The sequence below is a fragment of the Hyperolius riggenbachi genome, chromosome 4, assembly GCF_040937935.1.
Source record: "Hyperolius riggenbachi isolate aHypRig1 chromosome 4, aHypRig1.pri, whole genome shotgun sequence".
NCBI lineage: Eukaryota > Metazoa > Chordata > Amphibia > Anura > Hyperoliidae > Hyperolius > Hyperolius riggenbachi.
In genome coordinates this window covers 217,874,417-217,890,742 of record NC_090649.1, presented here as the reverse complement: position 1 = coordinate 217,890,742, position 16,326 = coordinate 217,874,417, and the positions used below count along the sequence as shown (strand labels likewise).

Below are 16,326 nucleotides of genomic sequence, written 5' to 3'. Positions count from 1 at the left end.
TCCCTCTATGAAGGGAGAGGGGCATGCTGGAAGCTGTAGTCCCTCTGAAAGGAGAAGGGCATGCTTGGAGCTGTGGTCCCTCTATGGAGGGAGATATTGCTGGGAACTGTAGTGCCACTGTCTGTAGTGTACATGACACCTAATGCTATAGGGTGGGGGGTACTCACAAGCCTGCATGGTCACAGGCAGCAGCAGAACAGAAGGCAATCCCAGCCAGGGATCAGATCCTCAAACTTCATGCAAACAGCCAGTGCAGCTTCCTGCTTTCTTCCATGCACTGAGGAAAGCTGCACTCTGAGATCTGCTTCTCTGGATGTCCCATATTAGCTCAGTACTCTGTCTCCTCCCCTCCCCCGTGCTTTGCTGTCCAAAGACTCAGACTTCCTTCTTGCCATTTGTCCTCCGTTCAGCTGATCAGAAGTTGTTACTTCTAATGATAGCCACGTGCTGCACACACAGGCTTCAGTAGCAATGCGGGTAGCCGTGGAAAGTGACAGTGGGAATGAAAGATGAGGTGGATTGCTCTAACACCAACACAGCCACACACTGTGCCCCGGCCACCCCTCCCCCGACATTGCTTCTTTCTCATCTCCTCTCCTCTCCACTGCTCATGTCTCTCCTCCCCTGTCAGCTATCAGCGCTGCTCTGTCAGTATTCATGAGTCTGACCAGGCGCTCCCTGATGACGTACTGTGAAAACACAGCAGAGTGTGGGGGGCGGAATTTCCGACATACAAAAAGGTTTCCCAGTGCTCTCTGAGACTGCCGCGGCAAGGGACGTCACAGATGGGAGGGACTAAATAAAAGATTTATATTATACATTTTTTTTACATGTTTTTAATCATGTTTTCTTAACTTTTCTCTTATGATTTTTAGAAAGGATTTCTTTGGTCCATTTTGCAATGTAGGGTTCAGTTCCTCTTTAAAAAAGGTACTTTTATTCAACCAGCAAGTAATTTTTGATGGGAAAAACATTAGACGATGTACAAGAGACATTATAGTGGGGAAAAAAAAAAACATTTCTCTTATTTACATTAGAGCAAAAAGTGTCCAGTCCAAAATTATTCATACCCTTCTCAATAATCAATAGAGAAGCCTTTATTGGCTATTACAGCAATCAAACGCTTCCTATAATAACAGACCATCTTTTTGCATGTCTCCACAGGTATTTTACTAGCGAGCTCCCAATCTTTCAGGTTGGAGGGTCTTCTTGCCATCATCCTGATCTTTAGCTCCCTCCACAGATTCTCAATTGGATTCAAGTCAGGACTCTGGCTGGGCCACTCCAAAACGTGAATGTTGTCTGTTAACCATTTCTTCACCACTTTTGCTGTTTGTTTTGGGTCATTGTCATGCTGAAATGTTTACTGGTGCCCAAGGCCAAGTTTCTCTGCAGACTGCCTGATGCAGTCATTGAAAATCATCATGTATTGCTCTTTTTTCATGGTGCCATTTGCTGCAATTAGGTTCCTGGTCCACTGGCTGAAAAACACAGCAAAAGCATTAGGTTCCCACCACCCTGTTTGAAAGTGGGGATGGTGTTCTTTGCGTTAAAGGTGTCTCCTTTTTTACGCCAAATGAAGGAAAGATCATTGTGACCAAACAATTACATTTTTGTTTCATCTGTCCATAATACAGGAGACCAGAAGTCGTCTTTGTCCAGAAGAGCATTTGCAAAGGTCAAGCGAGCTTTTGTGTGCCTTATCTGGAGAAGTGGCATCCTCCTTGGTCTGCATCCATGAAACTCAGCAGTGTGCAGTGTCCGTTGGATTGTCTGCCTTGAGACATTGCCACCAGCAGAGCCCAGATTCACCAGGATGGCCGTGGTGGTGATCCTTGGTTTCTTTTTCACCTCTATCACTATACCCTTCGCCAGCACAAATGTCACTTTTGGCTTCTGACCACATCCTCTAAGATTTTCCACAGTGCTGAACATCTTGCATTTTTTAATACTACTTTGCACTGGAACTTGAAAACTTTTAGAAATGGCCTTGTAGCCCTTTCCTGGCTGGCGAGTAGCCACAATGCGGAGCCGCAGGTCCTCAGTGAGCTCCTTTGTCTTAGCCATGTCTGTCCACAAAACAACTGCAGACAGCTGCTGGTTTTCACCTGTTGAGTTGATTAAAACCGCTGTTCCCATTTTAATCATTGTAATTAGGCTGCTTTAGAACAGCTTGGACTATTTGGAATGGTATAGAACTTTAGATTTTCCCACAGAATGTGAAAGTTTGTGAAGGGTATGAATAATTTTGGACTGGACACTTTTTGCTCAAATGTAAATAAATGCTGAGAATTTTTTTTTCCACAACAATGCCTCTTGTACATGGTTTTATTATCTTTTGGGAGAAACCTATGTCATTTCCTTTCCTGTAAAAAAAAAAAAATGACTTGTTGGTTGAATAAGGTCTCTTACACACTAAGACGCTGCGTTTGATGCGACGTTAAGGTCACATAACGTACCCCTAACGCAACGCATGTTAGCTTTGAAGTTGGACGTTACATTGAACTGCATTATGTGTCTCTTGATGCATACTTTTTGACGCATACTGAACGAAAACGGCGCGTGCGCACATTTAAAGAAAAAAAACATTACTGAGCATGTGCAAACATTCTAACGCAGTGAAATACGAGAATAACGCACAGCATGCTGCACTTTCATTTAACGTGCTGCGTTATACTCCAAAGCAATGTGGGCATTGTGAACAGCCCATTGATTTATCATTACTGTCAGTTGTTCTGCGTTAGGGGCTGCTGTAACGTCGCACTGTGAAAGCAGCCTAAAAGCAAGTCAAATTTGCCAGGGGGTATGAATAATTATGGGCAGCACTGTATAGGTTGTTTATAACAGGGCTGTAGAGTCAGTATAAAAATCATGCAACAGGAAAACCTAACCTGCATTTTTTTTTCCCCAGAGAAGAAAAATGCACTATAAAATTACTTTTCTCCTAAATCTCTATCATTTATAATAGGTGGTAAACATTTTACAATTCTGGTTTTGGACTAGTCCATCTCCTAAGGTAGGTGTGTACGTGTGTAGGTGTGTGTGTGTACGTGTGTAGGTGTGTGTGTACGTGTGTAGGTGTGTGTGTACGTGTGCATGCGTGTGTGTGCGTGTGTGTACGTGTGCATGCGTGTGTGCATGCGTGTGTGTACGTGTGCATGCGTGTGTGTACGTGTGCATGCGTGTGTGTACGTGTGCATGCGTGTGTGTACGTGTGCATGCGTGTGTGTACGTGTGCATGCGTGTGTGTACGTGTGCATGCGTGTGTGTACGTGTGCATGCGTGTGTGTACGTGTGCATGCGTGTGTGTGTGTTTCCTCAGCATGACCTTTATGCATTACATAAGCACACCCTGGAAAGCAAAGATACCGCCAGCGTTCCTACTTGCTTGCACACTACTTGTGGGACTAAGCAACTTCAATTCAGGGAGTGCTTCTGCAAAGAATAAAGAAGTCAGTGTTCTCCTCAGTGCTCCACCCGGCTAATTTTGGTGAGCACCTGGATGTCACTGGCTTACCTCTTCATCCTTCTCCTGTGCTGTAAGAAGGGTTGCCTAGAGTAGCACCGGCCCTGCATTCCTCCGTAGAGCCCCACCCGGCTACTTTTTTATGCCACCCAGCTTGAAAAAAAATTTGGGGAGTGTTTTTCTAACGTGTACAAGCCTAGGAACCCTCCCTCTAGCAAAACTCCCTGATACAAAGCCTTTACAGTAGTAAGGCTGTTTTCAATCATATATCAAACATAAGAAAGGAAAAAAATCATACTAACAGATTAATTACAATCACAAATTACTAGACAGATATCTTTACTTAGAACAAAGTGGAGTCATCTTTTAACTTTTCTACCAACATCACAGCAGTATCAACATATCAGATCAAGCTTTATTTCTGTTCATTTAAAGATAAAGAACATATATAACAGATCTACAATTTGTACACAGTTCACAAACAACTAAGTGTTTACTGATCATTCGCTGTCATTTTAGAACACTGCAGTTAAGATAACTTAATGGAAAGAAAACTCCACACGATGCTTTTGCAATGCATAATGTATTTATAAAAGGCATGTGCCTTTCAGGTGCAATATACTTTGCAATACAGAATGTACTATAACCAAAAATGCTGTAAAATGCAGGATCAATCACTTGCCGACCAGGGGATGTTACACTGATCGGTGCTGCGTGGGCTCTACAGCCCGCAGCACCGATCAGCAGTGCAGCAGGGCGATCAGACTACCCCCCTTTTTTCCCCACTAGGGGGATGTCCTGCTGGGGGGGTCTGATCGCCGCCGGCTGCAGTTGCTTAGCGGGGGGGGGGCTCTTCAAAGCCCCCCTCCGCAGCGCTTTCAGCCCTCTCGCCAGCTCCCTCCCTCTCCCTTCCCCTGTGTGCTGCGCAGGACGGATTTCCGTCCTGCGCATTGAAGGATAGGCTTCAGCCTATCATATGGCGGCGATCCCCGGCCAATCAGAGGCCGGGGATCGCCGATCTGCCTTACGGCGCTGCTGCGCAGCAGCGCCGTATGATGTAAACAGCGGGGATTTCTTCCCCGCCTGTTTACATTTTGCCGGCGAGCCGCCATCGGCGGCTCTCCGGCTGTTCACGGAGACACCCTCCGTGAACTGACATGGAAAGGCCGCTCGATCGAGCGGCCGTTTCCATGGTAACCCGCAGACGACCAGTTTACGCCAATCGGCGTTAGCTGGTCGTCAAGAGGTTAAAGGCAATTTGGAAAACTGTTTTTTTTTCTTAAGAAAGAATAAATACAACCACATCTTTTATGCATAAAAGCAGAAAGTGAGAAAGAGGTTTATAGATGTTATCTGCCACCACTATTAGGGACTTCTTCCAGAGGAGAAGAAGATGAACTTGTAGTCAAATTACAGACAAGAGAGGAAGTAAACAAGAAACCCTTTGCAACATTAAAGTCCAACTAAACGTAAGGCAATTTTGCTTCCATAAGCTAAAGTAATGGATCGAATATATTTTTCACGTGGGAAATGTGCTCGCCTCATCTAGATTTAACCAGTAGGTGGGTCAGTCATGTAAAACCACAAGAAAACCAAAAAAAACAAAAAAAGAGACCAGACCACATTGCTCTGAATTATAATAGAAAACATGACCGAGTGGTGGCAAAGTGCAGAAAAAGGGTGAAGCATGGAAATAGTCTGCACATTTCTTTTCTCCATAGGGATTCAGTTTACTATCCACCCCATCCATAGTACACTTCTATTCACAATATATGGGCTTCTGCTTGTGTTAATCACTATGCTTGTAGCTCACAGGAAATGGCTGGCTGAGGTATTTAGCAAGGCTTACATTTTAAAAAAAAGTTAAAGCGGCCTTGGAATATTATCTGCTTTTATTATAGTAGAATATTGGTGAATTGACGGATGCTGTACTATGACTTAACTCTCACACGAGTCCTCCCTACCTACACCTAACTCTACCCCCCACCCCACTGCCTAACACAAAGCCCCCACCTACTCCTAAAGGTGGCCACTAACAATCCAATTTCTAGCGAAAAATCGTTCGAGCCATCAGAAATTCTGATCAGATTGGTTGTAAATATTCTCAGTTGATGGGCACAATCGATTAAGAACAAATATAGAAATAGTTGTCTGATTGGATTTTCGTCAAACCAAAATTTGGATTTTCTTGTTGATTGCGATAGATAGGACGCGAATATGGGTTCGTGGATGGTGCAGTGAATGTTTTATTTCCAAATAGAATTATCTGATCGCTCAAACGATTTTTCGCTAGAAATTGGATCGTTAGTGGCTACATAAACACTAACCTTCGGTGAATTGAGCCAGAGTTCCATTACAATATAGCGGAATTATAGCACTCGCCATAACTGCCAGAAGCCCAAATTACAGTCATAGAGTCGGCTCTAAATTTCAAAGCCTGAGTTCCACTACAGTATAGCAGAACTCTGGTACCCACTAATTTTCGCACACCCAAATTACCACCGCCGTGCTACCATAGCCGTCATTTGTAAAGCAGCTTAAGGTGGACCCAACTGATTCATTTGCAAGACCTTACTTTCTGAGCCCAGACAGTGCAGAGGTCATACATCTAAATGGATAAGTTTATACAGTAGCAGCAAAATTGACAATGCAGTGACAAAATTCATATTTATAAATTAAAACCATATGGGTGCTTTCAGAATTTGAAAAACTGTAGTGAGAGGGAAATGGAGGCTGCCATATTTATTTCCTTTTAAAGGGAACCTAAACTGAGAAGGATATGGATTTTTCCTTTTAAAATAATACCAGTTGCCTGACTCTCCTGCTGATCCTGTGTCTAATACTTTTAGCTACAGTCCCTTAACCTCCCTGGTGGTTAATTAATTTTGCCAAATGGGCAAAAATCCTTTTTTTTGTTTTTTTTTTTTGTTTCATGTAAAGCTACCAGAGTGGTAGCTACATGAAACAACACTATAGGGCGCATGTGGCCCTCTAGTGCGATCGTCGCCAGCATCAATAGTAAACAGGGGAGCGCGTATATAACGCGTTCCCCTGTTTGGCTTCTCCTGTCGCCATGGCGACGATCGGCATGCGTCCTGACGTCAGGCGCACTCGATCCAGCCCATAGCGCTGCCTGGAACTCATTGGTCCGGGCAGCGCAGGGCTCTGGCGGGGGCCCTCTTCTGCCGCTGCGTGCGGGCGATCGCCGCAGAGCGGCGGTGATCGAGCTGTGCGCGCGGCTAGCAAAGTGCTGGCTCCGCGCACAGCACTTTGAATGGGGCGAATCGACCCAACAGAGCCTTAGAAATCCTCCTGCACGGCATAGCCCGAGCTCAGCTCGGGCTTACCGCCAGGGAGGTTAACAAGCATGCGGGTCAGGTGCTCTGACTGAAGTCAGACTGGATTAGCTGCATGCTTGTTCCAGGAGTGGAATTCAGCCACTACTGCAGCCAAAGAGATCAGCAGGACTGACAAGCAACTGGTAATGTTTAAAAGGAAACATCCATTTACCTCTCATTTAACCACTTCCCGACCGCCTAACGCACAGAGGCGGCCGGAAAGTGGAGCCCGCAAGGACCAGCTCATGCCCAAAGGCGGCGGTCCTTGTAGGTGCATGGGCAGAGCGATCGCGTCATCCGTGACGCGATACTCCGCCGGGGATCGATGGCCGGGCATTTAGCCTCTGCTCGCCGGCCACTTAGCAGCGTCGGCGAGCGGAGGAATATAGGTAACCGGCCAATCAAGGAGTATAAGGCACTTTGTTAGGTAAACAAAGTGCCTTATACATGCTTCCTCCTCGCCTCGTGGTCTCATTGTTCCAGAGACCACCAGCGAGGAGGAAGCCATTTGTAAGTTACACTCCACACTGCTTTTTTTTTGCCCACAGCCCCCCTGATCTCCCACCCCAGCCTTCATACACCCCCCCCCCCTTGATCACCCCAGCAGACCCCTGCCAGCACCCTTGCACCCCTATAAAACCCCCACCTGCCACTAACTATTGACGCGATCCCTTAGTTTAGGTCCCTAACTGCCTCCTAGTCACCCCTGATCCCCCCCCCCCTACCTTTAGATCACCCCCAGACCCCATCCCAGACTACCCCCCTGTATACTGTATACATCTGTATACAGCTACCTTACCCCCTGATCACCTGTCCATCACCCCTCAGCACCCCCACCCATCAGAGCAGACCCTAACTGCCCCGCGGGGGCAACCGATCACCTGCCCAGACCCTCGATTGCCCTCATACCCCCCCTCCTGATTACATCCCCTGCGCATTGTTTACATCTGTCCTCCCCAGCAATCACTAACTGATCTGTGATCAGTAACCCCCTGTGTCTGCCTCTCATCAGATCAGGACTCTGCTCCGTGCGGGCTCCTGATCAACCCCCCACCCCCTCAAATCGGCCTCAGGCCCCCCCCCCCCCCCTAAATCACCGTCCGAGTGCATTGTTTTTGACTGTGCTGTGATTGTATTCGATTGTGCTGCGATTGTATTCAATTGTACTGCGATTGTATTTGATTGTCCCGTGATCTGCTTCGATTGTCCCGTGATTGTTTGATTGCCTCTGAGATCCCACTTCCCAACAACCCCCCACCCCACCACTACCCCCACCCCCTTCCGAGTGCATCAGATTTGATTGTGCGGTGATTGGATTCGATTGTGCTGTAATTGTATTTGATTGTTCCGTGGTCTGCTTCGATTGTCCCGTGATTCTTTGATTGCCTCTGAGACCCCACTTCCCGCCACACCCAACCCCACCCTCCCCCCCCCCCCCCACCACCTCCAACCACCACCTTCCGAGTGCATCAGATTTGCTTGTGCTGTGATTGTATTCGATTGTGCTGTAATTGTATTTGATTGCCCTGTGATCGGCTTCGATTGTCCCGTGATTGTTTGATTGCCTCTGAGACCCCACTTCCCGCCACACCCAACCCCCCCCCCCCCACCACACCCCCCCCCCCCCCACCACACCCAACCCCCCCTCCCCCCCACCACCTCCAACCACCACCTTCCGAGTGCATCAGATTTGCTTGAGCTGTGATTGGAGTCGATTGTGCTGTAATTGTATTTGATTGTCCTGTGATTGTTTAATTGCCTCAGACCCCACTTCCCACCAACCCCAATACCTCTCAAATACTCCCTTTTGCTAGGTAGGTGCTCTTTTTTTCTGGGTAGTTTGGAGGAAAACCCCATAAATTTAGCAATCCACAATGGCAAGAAGGGGGATTTCCGATGAGGAGGTATACAGGTACATGGACCAGTCGGATGAGAGCTTTTGGGAAGACTCATCCGACGAATCATCCGGGTCCGAATTTGAACCTGTGGAAAGCAGTGGTTCTCTGACCGAAAGTGATGACGAGGCTTTGGTCCCGGCTAGAGCCAGGCGTACCAGACCCCATGTCGTTAGACCGCAGGTGGCGCAGGATCCGCCTCAAGGGCAGCAGGGTGGTGCTAGCGCTGATGGTAGTTTTCTTGGTGAGGCTGGCACCAGCAGCGCAGCATCTCCTGGACTTAGTACCAGTACTTCTGTAGACCCTGGTGAAGTGGTGAGCGCCAGCATGGAAGTAGAAACTGGTACGGTGGCAAGTGCAGTAGTACCCCCGTCGCAGCCACCAAGAAGAAGACGGGCCCCGTAGTACCCATAGACTCCCAGAGGTGCTGGCACATCAAGATTGGCAATCCCCTGATTCCGCCGCACCCGTAGTGCCCCCTTTCACCGCCCAGTCTGGAGTCCAGGTGGCGACAGCTCATCTAGGAACGGCCCTAGACTTTTTGCAGCTGTTCATCACCCAGGTTCTCTTGGACTTAATTGTGGTTGAGACCAACCGTAAAGCCACACAATTCATCACAGAGCACCCAGAGAGCAGCTATGCCCAGCCTTTCCGGTGGAAACCAGTCCAAGTTTCCGACATTAAAATCTTTTTGGCCCTTATCCTTCACTTGGGACTAATGAAACAGAATGTATTGCGGTCGTTTTGGTCTACGAACCCAGGACATCATGTTCCCTTGTACCCTGCTGCCATGTCCAGGACACGATTTGAGTCCATCCTGCGCTTCCTGCACTTCCAACGACGACAAAACCTGTCATGAAAAGGGCCACCCTGCTTATGACCAGCTCCACAAAACTCGGCCCCTCATAGACCACCTGTCATCAACATTTGCAGATGCTTATACCCCTGAACAGAACATCTGCGTAGACGAGTCCCTCTTACACTTTACCGGGCGCCTTGGCATCAAACAGTACATCCCAAGCAAGTGCACCCGGTATGGGGTGAAACTGTATAAGCTCTGTGAAAGGGCCACAGGCTATACATGTCGTTTTAGGGTCTATGAGGGAAAAGACTCAAAATTGGAGCCGGTCGGATGCCCTGACTACCTGGGGAGCAGTGGAAAGGTTGTGTGGGACTTGGTGTCACCCTTGTTCCAGAAGGGGTACCATCTTTATGTGGACAACTATTACACAAGTGTGGCCCTCTATCAGCACTTAGAAGGAATCCGATGCTGTGGCACTGCGCGGCCTAGTCGCCAGGGCTTCCCCCAACGGCTCGTTACCACCAGACTTGAACGGGGGCAGAGGGCCGCCTTGCGTACTGAAGACCTGCTCGCGGTGAAATGGAGGGACAAGAGGGACGTTTACTTTCTGTCCACCATTCACACAAACACAACAGTCCAAATTCAACGGGCAATTGAGGTCATTGAAAAGCCCCTTGTCGTCCACGAATATAATGTCAACATGGGAGGGGTGGACTTCAATGACCAGAGGTTAGCGCCCTATTTAGTTTCCCGGAAAAAAAGACGCTGGTATAAGAAAGTGTCTTTTTATCTCATTCAATTGGCAGTTTACAACAGCTTTGTTCTCTACAGTAAGGCTGGGAGAACTGGATCTTTCCTTCAATTTCAGGAACAGATCATTCTGGACATCAGATTCCGAGTACCCCAGGTCAACGCATCCGAAAAAAAACATTGTCGTGTCTGCAGCAGTGCTAGAAGAAGGACTGACACCGTTTTTTACAGTCCCAAATGTCCTGACCAGCCTGGCCTATGCGTAGGGGAGTGCTCTGAGAGGTACCACGAGCAGGTACACTATTAGAACCTAGGGAACTCCAGACACAGGAGTAGGCACACACTCAGTGGTCTTTCGCACATTGTCCCAGGGGGAGGAGAGGTAAGCTTGAAAACAAAACAAAAAACAGATAAGCATAAAAGTCGGAAGGAGGATCGGTTTCCATGCTTGATATTGCTGATCTGTCCTGGGTTGGCGATATAAGACGGCATGTTTGAATTTCCCTTGAGTGTGGACAGCCCCGGTTTATATGTGATTTACTTTGGGCCTATGATGATGCTTTAATGCCACACAGAGTCATCTCTATTGGCAGGCATATTGCTGTATACTACAGGCATAATGCTGTATACTAAAGTTCTGAGGCCCAGTCACATAAGTTGGTGGCCTCTGTAAATGACCATCTTGATTTTTTTTTTTTACACACAATTGTCCATTTACAGAGTTATTTCTCCCACCCAGCATGGGTATGTGTAAAAATACACCCCAAAACACATTGTACTACTTCTCCCGAGTACGGCGATACTACATGTGTGGCACTTTTTTGCACCCTAACTGCGCTAAGGGGCCCAAAGTCCAATGAGTACCTTTAGGATTTCACAGGTCATTTTGCGGCATTTGATTTCCAGACTACTCCTCACGGATTAGGGCCCCTAAAATGGCAGGGCAGTATAGGAACCCCACAAATGACCCCATTTTAGAAAGAAGACACCCCAAGGTATTCTGTTAGGAGTATGGTGAGTTCATAGAAGATTTTATTTTTTGTCACAAGTTAGCGGAAATTGATTTTAATTGTTTTTTTCACAAAGTGTCATTTTCCGCTAACTTGTGACAAAAAATAAATACCACACATGTGGTATCGCCGTACTCAGGAGAAGTAGTATAATGTGTTTTGGGGTGTATTTTTACACATACCCATGCTGAGTGGGAGAAATATCTCTGTAAATGGACAATTGTGTGTAAAAAAAATGAAAAAATTGTCATTTACAGAGATATTACCCCCACCCAGCATCGGTATGTGTAAAAATACACCCCAAAACACATTATACTACTTCTACTGAGTACGGCAATACCACGTGTGGCACTTTTTTGCAGCCTAACTGCGCTAAGGGGTCCAAAGTCCAATGAGCACCTTTAGGCTTTACAGGGGTGCTTACAATTTAGCACCCCCCAAAATGTCAGGACAGTAAACACACCCCACAAATGACCACATTTTGGAAAGTAGACACTTCAAGGTATTCAGAGAGGGGCATGGTGAGTCCGTGACAGATTTCATTTATTTTTTGTCGCAAGTTAGAAGAAATGGAAACTTTTTTTCTTTTTTTTTGTCACAAAGTGTCATTTTCCGCTTACTTGTGACAAAAAATAATATCTTCTATGAACTCACTATGCCTCTCAGTGAATACTTTGGGATGTCTTCTTTTCAAAAAGGGGTCATTTGGGGGGGGGGGTATTTATACTATCCTGGAATTTTAGCACCTCATGAAACATGACAGGGGGTCAGAAAAGTCAGAGATGCTTGAAAATGGGAAAATTCACTTTTTGCACCATAGTTTGTAAACGCTATAACTTTTACCCAAACCAATAAATATAGGCTGAATGGGGTTTTTTTCATCAAAAACCTGTTTGTCCACATTTTTCGCGCTGCATGTATACAGAAATTTTACTTTATTTGAAAAATGTCAGCACAGAAAGTTAAAAACATTTTTTTTTTGCCAAAAAGTCTTTTTTGATGAATATAATAAAAAGTAAAAATCGCAGCAACAATCAAATAGCACCAAAAGAAAGCTTTATTAGTGACAAGAAAAGGAGCCAAAATTCATTTAGGTGGTAGGTTGTATGAGCGAGCAATAAACCGTGAAAGCTGCAGTGGTCTGAATGGAAAAAAGTGCCTGGTCCTTAAAGGGGGTAAAGCCCACGGTCCTCAAGTGGTTAAGGTTCCCTTTAAAGGGACTCAGAGACGAACGATCTCTAAAAAATGAAAAAAAAAAAAGATGTTATACATACCTGGGGCTTCCTCCAGCCCCATGAGCCTGGATCGCTCCCACGCCATCGTCCTCCGCTGCCTCTATCGCTGGTATCGGGTCATGTCACTTCTGCCAGACGCGACAAGTCTTCCCCATGCACAGGATCTCCCTCCGGTTCTGTACGCATGCGCTTGCGTCGACTGGCCGAAATGACGAGACCCGGTACCGGCGAACAGTGGCAGCGGAGAAAGGCGGCGTGGGAGCGATCCAGGCTGATGGGGCTGGAGGAAGCCCCAGGTATGTATAACATCTTTTTTTCTGTGGTCTCTGGTTCTCTTTAAGCAATACCAGTTGCTGGCTATCCAGTTGATCCTCTGCCTCCAATACTTTTAGCTATAGACCCTGAACAAGCATGCAGCAGATGTTTCTGACATTACTGTCAGATCTGACAAGATTAGCTGCATGCTTGTTTCTGGTGTTATTCTGACACTACTGTAGCCAAATAGATCAGCAGGGCTGCCGGGCAACTGGTATTGTTTAAAAGAAAATAAATATGGCAGCCTTGATATACTTCTCACTTCAGTTGTCCTTTAAAGTATACCCGAGAACACGCCAAAGGAAAAAATTATACATACCTAGGGCTTCCTCTAACCCACTTCAAGCTAATCGTCCCTCGCAGTCCTCTGCTGCCTAGATCCTCTGGTAAAAGCCACTGTATTTTTGCAAGTTAGGGCCAGTTGGCACTGGCGCAGTCCGGCAGGGAGCGTTCTGCGCCTACGTGGTAGTACTGCGCAGGCGCAGAATGCTCCCGGCGACTGGGTGCACACAAGGCCAGGCATGCACAGTATGCTGCGACTTGTGAAGATACTGATGCTTCTACCGCAGGATCTAAGCAGTTTAGGAGGATGGCAAAAGACGATTATAGCCTGAAGTGGGCTGGAGAAAGCCCTAGGTATGTATAATTTTTCCTTTGTTGTGATCTCAGGTTCCCTTTAACCTCCTCGCCGGTTATCCCGAGTTCAGCTCGGGGTAACCTGCGCAAAGGGATTTCTCAGGCCTCGCTGGGCCGATTTGCATAATTTTTTTGGGGTTACAAGCAGCTAGCACTTTGCTAGCTGCTTGTAACATCCGATCGCCGCCGATCCGCCGCGTCGCGCCCCCCCCCCTTCAGACCCCTTGCGCAGCCTGGCCAATTAGTGCCAGGCAGCGCTTAGGGGTGGATCGGGATTCCCTCTGACGTCCAAGACGTCGGTGATGTCATCCCGCCCTGTCGCCATGTTCTGAACGGGATTTCCTGCTTACTCTGATCGCCGAAGGCGATCGGAGTGGGCGGGGGGATGCCGCTGCTGAGCGGCTATCATGTAGCGAGCCCTGGGCTCGCTACATGATTTAAAAAAAAATAATAAAGTGCTGCGCTGCCTCCTTGCCGGCGTGAATTAGACCGGCAAGAAGGTTATCTTAAATTTGGCCTTTAGTTGGGCTTTTAATTTATTTTCTCCAAAGACAGATATGGGCTACTTGGCAGAGAGCCTCGCAGTGTATCTGTGCAAGTGTTAGTAAATAGATAACTAAAGCCATCAACAATGAGCATTCGAAAAATGTAAAATTTATAATACATGTAGAAAGTAAATTTTTCCCAGAGTAAAAAGTACTATAAATTACTGTTAAATTGATGTTTCTGTCACTTACAGTACAGCAGGTAAATAATAAAAAAAGGTCAGATCTGACAGATTTTGGACTAGTCAATCTTCTCAAGGGGGAGTATCAGCATTACATTTATATTTTTTACAAAATCACTTTCTGGAAAGGCTCTATACAGACATGTTAGCCAGTCTCCATACTCATGTGCACACTATTTTGGTAGTTGGATTGAGCAACTGCTGTCAATTAAGTGCTTTTGTAAGAAAAATAGCAGAGAAGGAGCAGGAGGTTGACTAGTACAAGATCTGTCGGATCTCTACTGCCTATTGTGACAGTGAAACAGGAAAAAGGTAAAATATAATGCATTTTATTCTGGGAGAAATCTACATTTTATATGTATCCATTTTAAATTTTACACATTTTCGCTGTGGTTGTCCTTCAGCCACTTCTGGTTCCTGGACGCGAGTCTCACATCCAAACTAGCTGCTATGAAGGTTCCTGGACTCGAGACTCATGTCCAGCGCTAAAAGCTGCCACCATTACCGTGTGCGTGCACACAAGCCCCCGTCGCTTGTGCTCAAACATGTGTCCAATAGTGAAAACTTTTTTTTTTTTTTTTTTTTTTTTTATGTAAGGCCTATAAAAAAACCCCAGACTAATAAACCCCATGTGTCACCTACACTTGGCCTTAAGATTTATAGACACCCACTTGTAATGGCTGCTACCCATGGCGATCGGGAGTGATCAGTAGGGTGACAGCTCGGGGACCCCATGCTATATAGGTGCATCGAAATGTCACCTAGCAATTCATCTAAATAGCACTGGGGTCCCCAAACTATGCGCCCTAGCAATCACTACAGACACGCAGGCTGACAATAATGGTACTCTACATTCCCAACTAGTGATGAGCTATGGCATGTATGGTATCATTTTAACCGGGACGAGCCAAGTAATGCATTTTGAGAGGTGTTACTAATGTGGCACTGGTCACTCATAATTTTTACGTTTATCCCTATAGCAGTGAATATGTATGAGTGGTAATGAGCGGGGAGGCGGAACCACTCGAGCGAGCGGCCGGGCACATACAGCAGCATTACCAATCACTGGCTAGCGTTGGAATGATGTCAGTGGTAGGCGGAGCTTTACAGAGCATACAGCTCTGCCTACCGCTGCCGTCATTCCATCGCTAGCCAGTGATTGGTAATGCTGTATGTGCCCGGCCGTTTGCTCGAGTGGATCCACCCCCCGCTCATTAACCACCCTGGCGTTCTGATTATATCGCCAGGGTGGCTGCGGGAGGGTTTTTTTTGAATAAAAAAAAAACTATTTCATGCAGCCAACTGAAAGTTGGCTGCATGAAAGCCCACTAGAGGGCGCTCCGGAGGCGATCTTCCGATCGCCTCCGGCGCCCAGAATAAACAAGGAAGGCCGCAATAAGCGGCCTTCCTTGTTTTGCTTATATCGTCGCCATAGCGACGAGCGGAGTGACGTCATCGACGTCAGCCGACGTCCTGACGTCAGCCGCCTCCGATCCAGCCCTTAGCGCTGGCCGGAACTTTTTGTTCCGGCTACGCTGGGCTCAGGCGGCTGGGGGGACCCTCTTTCGCCGCTGCTCGCGGCGAATCGCCGCAGAGCGGCGGCGATCAGGCAGCACACGCGGCTGGCAAAGTGCCGGCTGCGTGTGCTGCTTTTTATTTGATTAAAATCGGCCCAGCAGGGCCTGAGCGGCGACCTCCGGCGGTGTTGGACGAGCTCAGCTCGTCCAGACCGCTCAGGTGGTTAACACTCATACATATTCACTGCTTCTGGCCAGAAGCAAGGTATTACAGACAGCGGACTGGGCAGTGCGGAAACCAAACCCCCCCCCCCCCCGCATTTGGGAGGGGAAGGAAGAAAAAAAATTCGGGGAAAAATCTAAATTGCAATTTGAGAGAAAAATCGCAATTTCGATTTTTCCCTAAAATTGTGCAGCCCTACTTGGCATCCTACTGATATTTAATGCAGTAGTGTCTGAATTGCACCCATGAAACAAGTATGCAGCTAATCTTGTTAGATTGTTGTCAGAAACCTCTGATCGGCATGCTTATTCAGCCAGGGAACACACTTGACTTTCAGTTTTCCGTGCGCGTTTTTCTGCATACTTTTTCTGCACACCAAGTGTGTTTCTATGCAAGAAAACTCGCGCGTTTT

The 16,326-nt window shown here is 47.0% G+C and overlaps 1 protein-coding gene across 6 annotated transcripts in view; it reads right to left on the bottom strand.

The window, feature by feature from the left end:
- The window catches only part of MCPH1 (microcephalin 1), a 664,091-nt gene that overhangs the window by 574,463 nt on the left and 73,302 nt on the right, over nucleotides 1-16,326 (bottom strand). Inside the window, exon 1 of one of the 6 annotated variants that reach the window (XM_068281352.1) lies at nucleotides 168-516. The exons of the other annotated variants lie outside the window; for them this stretch is intronic. The gene's annotated coding sequence lies outside the window, so the exon portion shown is untranslated. Of the gene's footprint in view, nucleotides 1-167; nucleotides 517-16,326 lie in introns of those variants that run through there. 6 annotated transcript variants of the gene reach the window in all.